The sequence below is a fragment of the Hydra vulgaris genome, chromosome 01 (genome assembly GCF_038396675.1).
Source record: "Hydra vulgaris chromosome 01, alternate assembly HydraT2T_AEP".
Lineage (NCBI taxonomy): Eukaryota > Metazoa > Cnidaria > Hydrozoa > Anthoathecata > Hydridae > Hydra > Hydra vulgaris.
This window is the reverse complement of record NC_088920.1, coordinates 43,111,904-43,124,667: the sequence shown is the minus strand read 5'-3', so window position 1 is coordinate 43,124,667 and position 12,764 is coordinate 43,111,904.

Sequence of the window (12,764 nt, the reverse complement as noted above, 5' to 3'; positions counted from 1 at the left end):
AGCCTGTAAATTATAATTTCATAGTTTGCTTCTACTAAAAGGCTCAGTAAGCAGAGTCGTGCGGTACGGTGTGGTGATATTCTAACGTAGAAGCAGGCATGTTTCGACGCCAAAAAGCAAAGCGTCTTAAAATGGGGTGAAAATTAAAACCAACAACTTTTAAAATTACAAGCCCCCCAAATAAAAATACCAACCTGTCGGACAATAATGAATTTTTATTCACTAGAGTAGCATAGTAATTTAATTTATAAATTCATTTCGAATACATATACGTGTATAATAAGTATATACTATAAAATAAGTGCAGGGTTGATGGAACCGGGAGTAGTGATGAAACAGGGTTCTTGGATTTTTTTACAGTTAAAACCATAAACTTTAGTTAAGCATAATGATTAAACTTTTGATTTTTGATTAATTAAAATTAAGTTTATTTTTTTTAAGTCAGTTATTTTATTTTTCGTAACAAAGTTTTACGAACAAAAATGTTTCCTTATTTTTTACATTTTTGTTTACCCCTTTTATCCCAGCAAAAGAAGATTCTGAATCGAAAAATTGCACAAATATTATTTTGAATTACATATAAGAACAGCTTAAATTAAAAGAAGTCATCAGTTCAAATTAAAGAAAGTTCTTATACAAATTCTTATCCTTTTCACATTTCTACCAAATTATGATTTTGTTTATTTAAAGTTTACTCGCCTAGTTTTTATTTCAACATAACTCTTAATTAAATCGCCATACTTTAATGAAGAACATATCGTCGCGTAATGCCACGTATCTCAAAAAATACAATTTTATAGTTTCAATACTTTTATGCAGTAATTTTTTTATACTGTAATTTTTTTTTTTTTTTTGCGCTTTAACCGTGAACGTTAACGGATGTAAGGGGTATAATATTTTTACTAACTCAATGAGCATGTCATATTCTGATTTTGTAAATAATTACAAAAGTTTAATTTAATTATAATGTTTCAAGAAAAAAACTCACGCAATGACCCACTAGAAAGCCGAGCCAAAAGCTGTTAATCACGTAACAAATACGCTTAGAAATTCTTTAATGTAATTTGAAGTAAATTGTTTTCCGCATTGTCTCAAAATAATAAGTTATGTTCAAATAAGTAATAAAGATATATATCACGTAAATAAATCTATATTGATAAAATTAACAAAACATCAAAATGTTTAAAAAACTATATTGATAAAACTACATTAATTAAAAAGGTTCGCATTTGCTTTAATTGTGATTTGTTAATAAATATTTCAAATACAAAGTTTCTTCAGATTTGCAAAGACTTTTGATATTTTCTAAAACTTTTACTGCTTGTTGGGCACAAATGTTGGATCTTTGCGTATTTATTGGCGAAGGAAAATCACACCAAAACTTCGTGAATGTATTAATAGCCTTTGGATGATCTTTAATGGCTTCCTTCAATTACTTTACCATTTTCAGGGTTAAGCATTTGAAAACCAGATACCTGCCCATTTCCCAGCAACAAGCTTAACTGCCTTCTCAAGTTGTTGTCTGTCGGAAGAAATTAGTATGTAAGCAAGTAGAAAACAAACTCCCCGGGAGTTCCATCTAGGTTGGCTAATATTTGGTAAACTTTTTAAGTTAAAATTAGGAAATTTCTTTTTATTCCAAAAGTATTTCACTACATTAATCAGATGCTTTATGGCAACTACATGCCATCTGTCAGTTCATTCTCCTTCAATTGTATACCACTATTGTCAAAGTTCAATAATAAATTGTCCTATTTACTACGTATTGCTTCAACAAAATAATATGACAGTTCAGGTGAATTGGTATTACCTCCAAAAAAATTATCCAGGCATAACTTTAATAATTGATTTAATATGGTGTTGACAACCAACACAGAGAGGTTTCTGAAAGCCAACACTTTCAAAATGTGTCATTAATCTCTTTTTCACGCCACTTGTTTTCCCAGTGTTAACATTTTGTGTCTGTCACGATCATTTTTATAGAATCCATAAATCATATTCATTCAAAAGTTCTTCAAAAATTTTCGCTAACTTTCCATTCTTTAATACCATAGGCTTTAGCCTAACCTCTTTTTTATTGTTCTTTATCACGACTACTTGATGTTCTCCACCCCAGCTATCTTTTTTCCATCAAAATGTAAACTCCAATTCTCGACCTTCAGCTCTTTTCTCAATTTATCTTGTAACTTTTTACCTTCTCTGATGAATGCCATATAGATTGTTGGTTGAGTTGGTGAAGGAAGATCGACACCAGCCATCTGAAGTTGTTTAAACACTATCTTTAAAACTTGTTAGACGTTCATCTAAATGTCTAACAAGTTATTGCAGAAATCTATTGAGTTCGTAAATGAAAAATACGTAAAACTTATTATCAGAACTGATTGAATCTAAAAAGAAAATAGCAACATCATCTTTAAATAATTCTAGCATTGACCTTGAGCAGAGCAATAATACGATTAAAAACAAACTAGCAGAGCTAGAGAATCGCAGTCGGCGAAATAATTTAAGGTTTAGTGGTATCAAAGAAAGTGATAAAGAAACTTGACAAGAGAGCGAGATAAAAATACGTTGTTACGATGTTAAATTTAAAACTTGGTATTAAAAAGAGTATTGAAATCGAAAGAGCACATCGAATTGGAAAAAAAGCTCATGGTGAAAGATTAAAAAACACAACTATAGTTGTTAAATTCTTAAATTATAAAGATAAACATTTAAAATGGAAAATTACTCGAAGTTAAAACACTGGACAGATCGTATATATATAAACGAAGATTGTAGCGAGAGAACAACGGAAATAAGAAAGAAATTGTTTATAGAAGCTAAAGAACTACGAACAAAAGATAAATAAGCGAAAGTTGTTTACAATAAATTAATAACGCGTGATTTATTAGAATAAGAATTCTTTTATTTCTAACTTTTTTAGAATTTTAGAGTTCTTTTATTACTAAAATGGTTCCGTTCTAGTTAATGATTTTGAATTAACGTCATTTAATTTTTTTCAAACAAATCTTTTTATTGATTAAAGAAAAAAAACAAATCAATTTTATTGATGAAAGTTCTAGCCCAGATCTAAATTATTTTAGCGAAGAACGTGTAATTACACTTATTTCAACGCAAATGAAATAAAAGAATTCTCAGAGCGTGACCGCTTAAATGTTTTGCATAATTAATATAAGTCTAATAAAAAATTTTGAAAGTTGTTTTATAGGTATGAAAAATACCCCTAAACATTTTTAACTTAATTAGTATAACCGAAATATGGTGCGATTCTGATGAACTAAATTCTAATGGGTCATTCCATATAGTCGTGGTCGTGACATTTCTACTGCAGAAAGTGAAAATATTAGCAAGGAACTTAATAAACCCTTTTTTTGGTAATGTGTGCATTTGGTCACGTACTACTATCTGAAAAATTTACAGTAAATTTTATGCTACAGTTGTATCGCTATGTCAAAATAAAATCAGTTGCGGTCGGGACAGTTACAAAAACAGAAACAGAATTTGTTTAAGTGATTTTGTTTTTTGTAGAAAACTTTCAACAAGTTAAAAATTTAATCTTTTTAATTATTTTTTATAGGATGTTATATTAACTATTATACAATAATAGTTAATATAACATCGTATAAAAAATAATTTTATTTTTTTTCTTTATAAAGCAATAATTATTTACAATTTTATAAAATTACATTAACTCAAGTTACAAAAATGTTAAAGTTTTACAATATAGAAGTTATACTACTGTTTACATATAGGGGAGAATGGGGAAAAATGGTCCACAATTTTTACTTTTCTACTAAAGTTACATAAAAACATAAATAACAACAACTCAGGGATGTTTGTTATATTTCTCAATAGACTAACCATTTATTTCAAAATATAGTCTAAAAAAAAATAAAAATTATCATACATAAGATAAAATAAAAAATAAAAAACACCAGCCCAATATGGGGAGAAATGGACCACCTGTGGGGAGAAATGGACCGACTTTGAAAAATGTGTTGACATTATTGAACGCTGTAGCCCGAGCCAGTGATGTGGCTTCTGGCTGTCTGAGTGAAAGTTCTGGATGGCGTCTCATAAATCCAAAAAGCCACTCTTTTCCGGACATTGAATTAGTGATCCACGACGCAGGGCATTTTATGTTAACATTTTTTGTTGTTAGGCCATAAAACATATTTGAGCACCTGGCCAGCTATGTTGCTAAACAATTTTTTTGCTCAGGCTGTGCTGATAGTTGGGACACAGGCTAGTTTGTTTACTTTTTGCCTTTTTAATTTTGTTAATCAGTGTTGATCGGGCAACGTTAAATTCTTTTGCCGCTTGTCGAACTGTCATGCCCTTCTCAACAGCAGTTACAGCATCTATTATAACTAACTCTGGTACTTTGCCTTTGTCAGTTTTATTTTTGTAAACTCGAGGCATTATTACCTGGAAAAAGAAAAAAAATTTGACATTAACTATGTTTTGACTTTTAAAAGTCTAGATTAGATCTAGAGCTAGATCTACTTAAAATAGAACCAGCATTAATAATTAACAGATTTATTATAGTAAAGATAAGACATACATCTATATAGATTTAAAATGCTAATTATAAGCATATCATCCCTATAGAAATCTACTGCCAATCATAAATAAAATGAATGGGGAGAAACGTACCTCTTGTGGACCATTTCTCCCCACTGGTACCTGAATTGGTTAAAACACTATAAAAATTTTATTTATTGAATTTGTAAGGCAAAAGTTATAAATTATTATAAAAAAATGTTGGTTTTACAATAATACAGACTTACCTTGAATTCTGATGTAGATCCAATGAAATATAGATGTGCAAATTGGTTAAGAAATAACTTGTTTTGTGACTGAAAAATTTCCGTATGCAAATAAAAAACGTGCGTAAGAGTTAAGGAAAAGAAATGGTTTTTTTAAAAAAACATCTCATGTAACTGAAGTTTTTTTATTCTGGTCCAAAACAATATGGTCCACTAGTTTTAAAAATAGCAGAGTGTATCCATTTCTCTCCACTCTCCCCTATATATTTTTTCTATTTTTTATGTGTTTTTTGATTTTATATTTTTTTGTATTTTTTGTTTTTTATTTTAAGGCCGTTGTGCGGAAATAAATCGAGAGTTCACATAAAGTTTTTGAAAAAGATATTTAAAATAGGTTAAAAGTTGTTTATTTTTTGAAGGAAAAATTTTTTTTATTAAAAAAAATTAAAAAATTACAGGACTTTCACACAAACTTTACGTTACGAACACTATAGATAACATTGATATGTTGAAGTTATATATCATAAAGTAAGGGCTGGCATCAAGGCATCTATACTGAAGGCCTAGTCATCGCGCAACCGTAAACCGTGACTGAGGGCCTGTTTTAATATTCTAAAAATTGCGATGGTGAAAAGCTCACATTAAAAAGCTTGCTAGAGAATTTTTAACTTTTTCAACTTAATCTTGTTTATTCTTTTATATTTCCAATAACTTTGTATTATTAATGTTTTTTAAATTATAAATTTTTGTAAATAGTTTTAAAAGGCTGTATTTTTACTTACTTGTAAACTCCTTAGAGTGTTAGGAGTTATATATAATATATATATATATATATATATATATATATATATATATATATATATATATATATATATATATATATATATATATATATATATATATATAGGTACGTGGAAATCGCGATTTACGGAACCGATTTTTATGCTAAAATTTTGGTTCTCGTTTTTTTAACTCTTTTTTAAGCAGCGTGAGACAGACGTAGTTTTGTGGAGTTTCTTTTTAGAAACATATATACACATAGATACTTTTTGGAAAGAAGAAAAGCTAATCTTGATTTTTTAAAGACTTTTATGGATGGTTACTAAACATTTTATGGGATATTTTGCTCCTGAATATTTGGTTGATGTTCTCTTATGAATTTGTGGTCGAAGAAATCTAGAGTCCGCTTTTTTTATTATTAAAATAGTTTATTTCATGCATTTTCTATGCACATGCCAAATTTCAGCGAAAAATAATTTTAAGCAATTAGTTTAATTAGTGTTATACCAAGTGTACCACTTTTTTCAGGTAGCCTTAGGCAAACGGTTTTTTGAGGTGGTTTTTTTTAGAAACATATATAAACCTTGACAACTTTAGAAAAGAAGAAAGGTTTGGCTTGATTTTTATATAACTTTTATGTATCGCTACCATACTTTTATATGGAGTATTTTGCTGAGAATTTTGCATGAAAATTTGGTTGATGTTGTCACTTGGATTTGTAGTCGAAGAATTATAGAGTCCGCTTTTTTTATTGTTAAAATAGTTTGCTTCATGCATTTTCTATGAACATGTCAAATTTCAACGAAAAATAATTATAAACAATTAGTCTAACTGGTGTTGGACTTTAGGTACCTTATTTCGGTTTTTCTGTTGTTGTTGTTTTTTTGGTAAGCGAAATCCGGGTGGGGCCGAAATCCGGATAAGGGGGCGATTCAAATAAAAATCTTATTTTGAATTATTTTGATTTATATTATTAGATTTAATTCAATCAGGACAAGCTTAATAAAACTGTTTTAGATGCACTAACAGATAGTAAGTTTAATTTTTTTATTCATGATAATAGTATTAACAAATATTTTCAAATCCAAAAAATAATGATTAATGTTAAAAGTTTTTTTATGGAACATAAAAAAAGAATAATGTTTCAGATTAAAACTGTTGGTATTCAATAGCAACATTTAAATATTTTAAAACACTAACATTTAATATTTTAAAAACACTAAGAAGTTTTTTGTTAAGATTAAACTAATGAAGTATGTAATATACTTATTTATATGTGGTTTATAATAGCCTATTAAACTATTGAATTGATTGTTAACTGTTAGTATCAGTAGACATTTTTATTAAGATATCACATATAAATATAAATGTTTCATACTTCATTAGTTTAATCTTAACAAAAAACTTCCTAGTGTTTTTAAAATATAACAAAAAATATCATTATTATTGTCTTTTATTATATTTGGATTATATACTTCTTTATCTGTGGATTAGTGTTTAAATCATTATACAAGCATGTCTAATATTTATTTCTTGTTTAGATCCTACCTGGCTTTTGTAGATTTTTTAAGATTTCATAAGTATAAATCACATAAATGTTGGGTTTATTCATGAAAAAAGCATTTACATAATCACAAAGAGAAAATAGTATACAATAAGTAAATGTGAATAAACATTTATAATATCTTCCTAATATAGAAACACTTAAAAAATTTAAGGTAATGTTTTTTACTTATTGTATACTATCTTTATCTGTGTTTATTGTTTACATAAGTTTATAACTATTCCTAATGTTATCTTGTTGCTTATAAATATATTATCTTTATATTTTAATAGTTATATTTTATTTTCATTTTGTTAATATAGTTGTTGCACTTTAAGCAGAACAGCTTTGAAGATTGTTACATTTGTAACTTACTGTTGATAATTTCAAATTATTTTGTGTACAATTTTTTTGTTACTTTTAGTCGAATCTACACAGCCTATCGCTGGTAAGTTTGTATCAGTTCGTATATGTTAATGATTATAAAACTTACTAAAACTTTTTAAACTGTGAATAGATTTTAGAGATTACTAATTTTAAAGTCATTATTAGCAATATTTATATTTTATTACAAATTTTGAATTTTAGTTGCATCTTTGTCTTCAACGAATCGTAAGTTTGCCAATTATTACTTTTTAATATGTGTATATATTTTCGACAACTGAAATATAAATATTTTATTAAATATTTTTTAACCGTAGTTCTTTCTACATTTGCTATAAGTAGTATGTTTACAAATTTTTACTTTTCAATATGTCTATGCATATCTTGGCAATTAAAGTATTTATTTTTAATTACAACTTTGAAATCATAAGCTACATATTCAGCGACTACTATGACTAGTAAGTTTAAAAAACTATTTGCAAACATGTACACTCCTTTCTTATCAGCTGCAAATTTTTATAAAAACTTTTTTTATCTTTAGTTCCATGTGCACAACCTTCTGCTGGTAAATTTATGATTTAGAAAAGTTTTTGAAAGATTATTGAATTTATGTTTCTATTTATATACACTATTTAATGCATTAGTATTGTGTTATCCCTTAAAGTAGAACGAAATTTTTACTCTCGTTAACATTTTTACTCTCGTTAACATTTTTTAAGCTATCATTGATTAATACGTTGTTCATATTAATTATTAATATTATTAAATATTAATATTAATCAGTCTATCACTTTCACAATTAATTGTTTATATTAAATTTTATATTAAATTGTTTTATATAAAGTTGTTTTATATTTAATTGCTTTATATTACATTTTAAAGCAGAGCAGCTTTGACAATTGTTAAATTTGTAACTTACAGTTGACAATTTCAAATTATTTTGTGTAAAATTTTTTTGTTATTTTTAGTCAAATCTACACAGCCTATCACTGTTAAGTTTGTATCAGTTTGTATATGTTGATGATTATAGAATATAATCATATTTCAAATGTTGATAAATGTGAAGAGTATTTTGCATACTTATTTACTATTCTTGTTTTAGTTTATTTAAACTGTTTGTTAATAGTTATTTGATTTTAAATTAGTTTACCTTATGTTTAAAGTTCCTAAAAATTATATTTGCATTATTGATGTTGAAATACTAGTTTCTTGTAACCGTTACTTGTTTTTTTACATTATTTATAATGTTATTAATTTCTAATAAATTATTATATATTATTTCTTTGTTTAGGCAAATTGAATTGAAACTATAATATATTAAGTCTTTATATATACTTTTTAGAGGCATTTTAGGGTGGATACTCCAACTTGCATCTTGTAATGTGTAAGATCTGTGAAGTTATTTCTCCCTTTTCAAATTAACACAATTAAATTTTTTTTTTCAATTCTTATTGGCATTTTTTTCAAGTTTGAAAAAGGTAGGGGGGGTCATTGGGTGTGGCACACGCCCCTCCCCTAGTAAAATAATCTCAATAAACTCAATTTAAAACCTTTTTTCAAATATCTTTTAAATTTTGTTGTTGTTGTTGGATAAGACTGGGCGAGTGGAGGGGGGGTGCATTGGGCGTGGCACATGTCCCACCTCTAATGTCAATTTATACACCACTTGTATATGCTGTAAAATAAGAAAATGAAGTTTAAACTTTTTAACACAAAATATAATCAATGTTTTTAAGGTTATAATATTTATAAGAAATTAACATTTCGCTACGAGGGTGTTAAAACGTAACAAAGACACCCACCCTTCAATCCATAATAGACCAATAATATTTGGAAATGGAATGGAAGCAAATTAGATTAACTTTTTATGTATAAAGATAACATATTTATCAGAAAAACACTCTTTCGTGTGAAAAACTTATATTTTTTTAAGGTTATTATGGTGTTCCGGTACCCCCTTTGGCCCTCTAGACACCCCTTTTATCTATAGAGTTATGGAAACTTGTAACCTACTCTTACATCTAACTTTTGATACCAAGTTATAGGCATTTGGATAAGATTTGAAAAAGTTATAACAATTTCAGTGAAAAAAAAAAAAAAATTTTGGAACCGGTTTCTTCAATAAATCCATATATCGAAAATTTGCTACTAAAAACGTCATAACTTTTTTTAAATTTGTTCGTTTTTAATAATTTTTTCACCATTAACATACTGTATTGAAGGGCTTTCGAAGGATATATAACATTCTAGTATATGCTCAATTTAAAAAAATCAGTCCACGTACCTATATATATATATATATGTACCTATATATATATATATATAACTTTTTCAACTTAATATATATATATATATATATATATATTCAACTCAATATATATATATATATATATATATATATATATATATATATATATATATATATATATATATATATATATATATATATATATATATATATATATATTAGTAGAAAATCACTTTACAAAATTTTTTTTTCATTTTACACTGTGTTTCATTAACAAAGATTCATCAGAAAAAAGTGATTTTCTACTAATATATGATTGCTCTGTTCTTTTAAGAACATTGAGCACTCTATTGAGTAGAATACATTTTAAAGTTGTTTAAATATATATATATATATATATATATATATATATATATATATATATATATATATATATATATATATATATATATATATATATGTATATATATATATATATATATATATATATATATATATATATATATATATATATATATATATATATATATATATATATATATATATATATATATATATATATATATATATATATATATATATATATATACACATTTATTATGTCTGATATGGGTAGTGATTTATTATATTTGATAAAAAAGTGTTTGAAAATCTTATGTTATGGTTTGCATATTTTTATATTCTTTTAAATAATTATACTTTATAGATGCCAAAAAAGTGTTGTGTATATGGCTGCAAAACTAATTACCAAAGTACTAAAAATAATAAAAACTTTGAAAAAATACCAGTTTATCGTTTTCCTAAAGATAAAGAACAAAGAAATATTTGGATAAAAAGTATTCCAAATTCTAATCTTTTAGTTTCAGATGAAACTGTTATTTGCCAATTACATAAGCCAACAGTTTTTAATAAAGTTACTGTTCAAGGAAAACAAAGACCGAAAATGCCACCATCTGTATGATCAGGAATACCCTCAAGTCAAATACCTACTCCATTACCACGTCATCGCACAACATAGAAATCTTTAAGCATTGTTAGAAATGTTAGAACTGATGAACTTAGCACTTTTTTATTGGCTGATACAGCAACATATATTGATTTTAAAAATTTTTTATTAAATATTCTCAGGATTTTTTCTGTTTCAGTAATAGCATATATGATTGAAAAAATAATTAATGTTCAATCTATTACGTTTTATGATGGTATTCCTTTATTTCTTGTTAAAATTTTTGAGAATTTACATTTTGAAACATTTTATTGTGGAATAAAATGTTTTATAAAAAGTTTGTGTAAAAATTGTATAAATATTGTTGATTCTTGGTCAAAGTTTGAGGAAATACTACATTTTTTAAATGTCATGGAAATAGATCATAAGAAAAACAACATTTAGCAACAAATATTAGCTATGTATGCAAAACTTATTGGAAAAAAAAAAAAGAATCAGATACAATTATACGTAGTTTTGAATATTTTTCAACATCTCGTGCTTTATAGAATAAACTAAGAAACGATTTTCAATTTGCCATCAGTTAGTACTTTGACACGCATAATATCAAAAGTTTGCAAAATTGATGATGCTAGTTTCTTAGACTCAGTTTTCAAAAATATTGAAAAAAACAAAAATTTGTATAATTATTCACAATGAAGTATATGTCAAAAAAATGATGCTTTACCATGGTGGAATATTGTTTGGTAAATCTTTAGATGATCCATTATTATTGGCTAAAACTGTTTTGGGAATTATGATAGTATATCTCAAAGGTGGTCCTAAATTTCTGTACAATATGATTCCAATTTCAAAATTAAGTTCAAATTTTCTGTTTAACCAAATAAACTCCAACATAAAACTTATAAAATCATCATCTGGCGATGTAAAAGCTGTTATTTGTGATTGTAATCGTGTAAACCAAGCAATTTTTAAATTATATCATACTATTCCAGAAAAACCTTGGAAAACGGAAGATGGGATGTATTTACTGTTTGACTTGTTCATCTTTTGAAAAACATTAGGAATCTATGGCTTACAGAAAAAACTGGGGAGCTAGTGTACAGTGATAATGGTATTCAGAGAACAGCCAATCAGGAGCACCTTAAATGCTTATATCAAATTGAATCAGAAAAGTTAGTCAAATTGTCAGACTTGAATGAAATTGCAATAGCTCCCAAGCCAATTGAAAGGCAAAATGTATCTACTTGCCTTAAAGTTTTTTTAGATAAGACATATCATGCCTTGCTGATCTATTCTCAAATAATTTCAAATTCTAAGGATACTGCAATATTTATAAATAAAGTAATAACCTGGTGAAAAATTTTGAATGTGAAAGGTCGTGGAGCTGATGTAAGACACAATGATCCACTAGAAGCACCTATTTGTAGTCCTGATGATTGCCGTCTTAATACTCTACTTCAGTTTAGTGATATGGCTCTTGAAATGTGTTGTAAAGATGGCAAAACAGTGAAGCAGTTATCTAATGACACTGCAAAATCAATTCACCATACTTGCTATGGTATTGTCGAGTTATGTATATATTTATTAGCAACAAGTCATGATTATGTTCTTCTTGGTATGTTTACAAGTGACCATTTAGAAAAAGAATTTGGGAAATTGAGACAAGGTTCCGGGGGTGCCTACTTTATAAATGTTCAACATATTCTAGAAAAATTGCATATAAATCACACATCACTGTTGTTATCTTTAAATATTGACATTCTTTTGATATTAGTTCAGGTCATGAGTGTGCTTCTTGTACATATGTTTTATGTGAAGCAGGTAGTGAAATATTTGACAATTTAGAAAAACTAGAGTCATCAATTTCTGATACTACCAAAATGTCTTTGATTTATATTGCTGGTTAACATTTTGTTCAATCAAACATTACTTTATTATGAAAAGTTTGGTGAGTACCTCAAGTCTATAGATCGTGGTGGTCTTAAAACTCCACCAGACAATGTTTGCCAATTGGTTTTTTTTTGCTTTGTCTTATTCCATTCGATAAAAGATAAAGTTTGTCATAAGTCCTTAAGTGATATCATTTTGCTT